Below are 5,000 nucleotides of genomic sequence, written 5' to 3'. Positions count from 1 at the left end.
CCGCGGGGCCGGCGCAGAGAACCCTCCCGCCGCGGAGGCGAGGGGCTCCGCCCACGTGCTCTGGCAGTCGCCAACACCGTGGCCACTGCACGCGCGGGAGGGGCAGCGGCTGGGGGGTCCGGTACCCCAAGGCTCCCTCTCGGATCGCTAGAGAAGGTTTCCTCACCGAGGGGGCGTCGTCCCCCCAACCCATCGTCTCCCCTTCGGGCCCGCCCACGGAGGCGCTCCACGAGCCGCCAAAGTCCACGACTGGGCGGGGTTTGGGAGAGGGGTCTGCGGTATGGGTAAGCACGAGGCCCAGAGGAGCGTTCGCGGCCACAGCCGGGGGCACAACCTCCGCCGCCCCCAGGCCCGTCCATCGGGGGCCCCGAGAGGAGGGAGCACGCCCGAGAGGGGCGGAAAGACCCCCTTCTCTCACAGGCCCCGGCCCAACGCGCTCGCCACCCACGCCCGCGTGCGACCCCCTCCCCCCCGACCGCCACAAACACACACACACGTGGGGGGGGAGGGTGGGCACACGCGGACGCTCGCCTGGCCCGAGTCAGTCCCCCCGTGCCACAGCAACACCGTGGGAGGACGACCGCGACGAGGCGGCCCCTGTTTCCCCCAACCGAGGGAGGGAAAACAGAGGCACGCCTCCCTTACCGTCTCGACCCCCCCAAGAGAGCCACTCACGGGACGCACCACCGCGGCGGCGGGGACCCCGAGGAGCACGCTGGGAGAAGGGAACGACACCACCGCTCGGCCTCGGGCACCTGAGGGACGACCTGGAGCGCTCCAGGGGCACCACAGAGGATCGAACGAGGCACGCTCACGCACCGGCAGGGGCGCGCGGCGCAGCGGCGGGACGGCACCCCCCCACCAACGCGGGGAGGACCGCCCACGGGGGCAACACGCCGAGGAGGCGAAGCGAGAGCGTCTGCTGCGTCCGAGGACCACGGCCCCGCCACCCACGCCGTGAGGCAGGGGGCGGGAGGCCGAAGGTCAGGGCCGGGGACCACCACCCCTGCCCTTCCCCACACCCCTCGACAGGCCGGGAGAGCGTGAGGAGAGAGGCGGGGAGGCCCGCGGACAGAACGAGAAGAGCGGTCCCGTTCGCCAAGAACGTCCGTCCCTCGTCTGGCGCGACCTTAAGGCCCGGCCCAGGAGAGCGCGACATCACCACATCGATCAGTCACGCCAGAGAGCCAGGGACCACCAGGCCCCGAAGGGGAGGGGCACGCACAGCGAGGACCATCACCAGAGGAGCCTGCTTCGGCCTCACCGGCGGCACCCCAAACCCCCTCTTTTTTTTTTTTTTTTCTCCTCTCAGGCAAAAGTGGCCGACGACCCCGCGAGTGAGGAGAACGCCTGACACGTGGCACGGAGCCTGCGGGGTGGGGTCGTCGTCTCAGCCACCACCGGGTGCCTGCGGCGGGGAGGGGAGTCACACGGGGTAGAAGACCCAACGCCCCGCCGCCCCGCCGCCCTCGGGTGAGCCAGAGACCGGAGGCGGCACCGCGGGTCGGGTCAGCCGGACGCACACACGAGAGCCGGCGCGCAGGCCCAGGCGGGCGACTCAAGTGGCGAGGGTCGGCTCGGCCACCAGACGGCGATCCAAAGCCCAGAACCCTGCGCGCGTCCAGACTCCCAAAGTCCTCAGCGACAGACGCCAGAGAAGACCGTGTCAGCACCTATCTGGTGGCAAAAAAGGCCCATTTCGGGCGAAAAAAATCACGGCGCCCGGCAGCGGGGCCCACGCACGCGTCGCAGGGGGGGTCCCCGGGACCTCGGTCCGGCCGCCTGTCCCCAACACTTCCCCATCCACACCAGCCCCGGAGCTCTCGGGGCCATCTGGTCGACCCGAGGAGCTTGGGGGGAGTGGGGGGGGGGGGGTGGGGGGGAGGGGGGGGGCGGGCCAAGCGGGGCGGGCAAACGTGGGAGAGGGCCGCGAGCCGGGTCGCCCTCCCCGGTTCACCCGCACGGGCAGGTACCGGTCCCTCCGAGTCTCCGGGCCAAGACTTGGTGAAAGGAAAAGAAATATCTCACTCGGCCGTCTCCGACGAGCGGGCCCCACGGGGGACCGCGCCCGGGCCCGGGCCGCCCTATCCGGGCCACCCAGGACGGCTCGGGCGGGCCGGTCCCCACCCCCACCCCGGCCGGGACTCGCGGCGGGTGGAGGAGAGGGGGCGGGGGAGGGAGGGTGAGAAAAAACTCAAAGTCCGCCGACCAGGACCCCCCGTGGGCACGCTGAAGGGCCGGGTGCGCCCTCCCCGGCCACCCGCGCGAGCAAGGCCCGGTCCGTCCACGTCCACGGACCCAGGGGCACTTGGAAACATTTTGCCCCGGGAGGCGCCTCCCAGGCGACCAGAGCCCACGAGGGAGGGACCGCACCCGGGCCCGGGCCCGGGCCGGTCTCTCCGGGTCACCCCTCGCGGCCCAGGCCGGTCCCCACCTCCCGAGTCCGACTCGGCCAAACATCGGTGAGAAAGAATCCGACCACCGGGAGGGGCCCCACGCGCGCCCGCCACCGAGCCCGTCGCGCCCGCCACCGGCCTAACCTAAACGCACGGGCCCGGGCCGGTCCCCCACCTTCCGGAGCGGGGCGCTGTGGGGACCGCGGAAGAGAGGAAGGGAGGGTGGGGGGGGTCGGGGAATGAACGCTCCAAAGGGTGAGCCAGGAGAAAGCCCGACCGACCGCCCATCCGCAGGCGCTCCGGAGGGCGCGGAAGACCCTCTCCCTTCCCACCGCGGCGGCCCGGCCCAGGTCGTGTCGGGTGGCCGGGTCGGTCCCCGCGGCCGGAGGGGAGCGGACGGATGCTGGTCGACCGGGCCAGGCGGTCCCCCAGAGCGGCTCGAGAGCGCGGCGACGGTCACACCCTCATAGACCTGCACGCCCAATCTCAAGCGACAGCAGGAGGCGCCCACGCCTGGGCGCCACCGGGACAGTGGCCACCAGCGTCGCCTGGCTGCCGGAACTCTGCCTCGGGCCCGGCGGCCGACTCACAGCCCTCACGAAGGTCGCCGAAGCTCCAGAGACAAGGGACAATATAAAAGCGGCCGCCAGGTGGCTCCCGACAACCGGCTCCAACGTCCCCGGGCCGGATCCCTGTCGCCGGCCGGCCACCGAGGACGCGGCGGCAGCGCCGGGCCGCCCAAACGCCCGAGCTCAGCCCGGGACGAGGCGGCGGGCGTCTGGCGCGGCGGCCCCGTGTCGTCCATCTCGGAGCTAGCTCCCCGGTCGGCACGACACGACACGGTGCGACCCGGGCAGCAGACGGGGGTGGGGGGGTGGGGGGCGGGGGAAGCCGGGGAGATGTCGCCGGGAGGCTGTCTCGGAGGAGACGCGCTCCCCAACGCGATTCCTGGGCGGGGGGGAAATCCCGCGGAGACGCCGGCGGGGCCCGGGGCGCCCGGCACGGGTTGCCCAGAGGGGCACGAGCAAGATCCCCGGCTGCCCGGACGGGGGGGAGGGAGGGAGGGAGGGAGGGAGGGAGGGAGGGAGGGAGGGAGGGAGGGAGGGAAGGAGGGAGGGACGGATGGAGGGACGGAGGGACGGAGGGACGGATGTAAGGACGGAGGGACGGACGGAGGGAGGGAGGGAGGGAGAGAGAGAGGGACGGAAGTCGGGGACTGGCAAACCGAAACCAGGCAAGCGCTCAGGGAACAACGCAGGAATTCGTCCAAAGACAACACATGGGTGCTGCGAGGGTGGGGAAAATGCACTTGCGGTCACGAGAACATGGATTTCATAACGGACTGACCACGATCCATCACGGGCCGGGCGGGGGTGGGGGGGGTGGGGGCGGGTGAGGCGGGGGTTGGGGGAATGCGGGCGGCTGGTGGGGAGGGGGCGAGGGTGGAGTCAATAGCCATCCACTAAAGAAACTGAGTTCCGGTACGTCGACACAAGGCAACACTCTGAGTGCGAGTGTGTGTGAGCGTGTGTGTGCGTGTGCGTGCGTGCGTGTGTGTGTGGAGTGCGGTGAGTACTGACAGCGAACCGTAGTCCCACCAGGACCACACCAAACCATACCAACCAAGAAGTCAAGCTGTAGAACTTCTCTGGCCTTTAAAACAAAGAGAAAAGCGTGCACGTATCGCATACGTACACACATTACGTACGCTTGTGGCATACGTATACGTGGACGTGGACGTATAAAGGCCTAGGACAAGCCCAAGCACATCCCGTCAGGGGAGCCTATCCAAAACAGACCAAGACCTCACACAATTCAGCCTCCAGAAAACAAGCGACCCAGTGAGAAAAGTGGGCAGGAGGCCAGAACAGAACATTTTCATTAGAGAAAAAAAAGAAGAAGAGAAAAAAAGAAAAAAAGAAAAAAGAAAGAAAGAAAGAACACAACTTTCTTAGTAAAAACCAAACAAACAAAACACAACAACAAAACAAACAGAAATAAAACAGAAAACCTCTTTTAGTGAAAGAATTCAACGGGGCAACGAAAAAAGCGCACACACGCATCTCTCTGGACGAAGATATTCGGACAGGCACAGGATCTGGAGTTGCGACAGCAAGTTCGTACAAGCAGAAAAAGTGCCTCCTTCCTCCCGATCCAACACGTATTTTTCAAGCTGAGAGAGACCACCACCACCGTGGCACGCCGGAGGGAGGACTCAGAGATGTCACCCGGCGGGTGAGAGAACGGCTCTCCGACAAAAGACAGCAGTATGGAAAACAGAAAGGAAGTCCCTCAAAACACTGCACAGAAAACTACCATGCGACCCAGCAACTCCACTAAGTGCCCACGGAGGGGGTAAAGACGACACGTACATGTCTATCTGTACCAACACCTGTAACGATGGAGAGATAGGTACGGACGCACTGTTAGCGCTCTCTGTGCCCGTACGTCTATATCTATGAGAGAAGGACCGGGTGGGGGGTGGGGGGTGGGGGGTGGGGGTGCGGAGAGAGAAGTGAGACAAAGAGTGGACAGTCACGTGAGTGCAGTAGGTAAGGAAGATTAAGACGACAAACAAACTCCCAACAGTGGTCCTGTAAGTCA

The sequence above is a fragment of the Kogia breviceps genome, unplaced genomic scaffold (assembly GCF_026419965.1).
Source record: "Kogia breviceps isolate mKogBre1 unplaced genomic scaffold, mKogBre1 haplotype 1 scaffold_411, whole genome shotgun sequence".
Taxonomy (NCBI): Eukaryota; Metazoa; Chordata; class Mammalia; order Artiodactyla; family Physeteridae; genus Kogia; species Kogia breviceps.
This window is presented reverse-complemented; position numbering follows the sequence as displayed.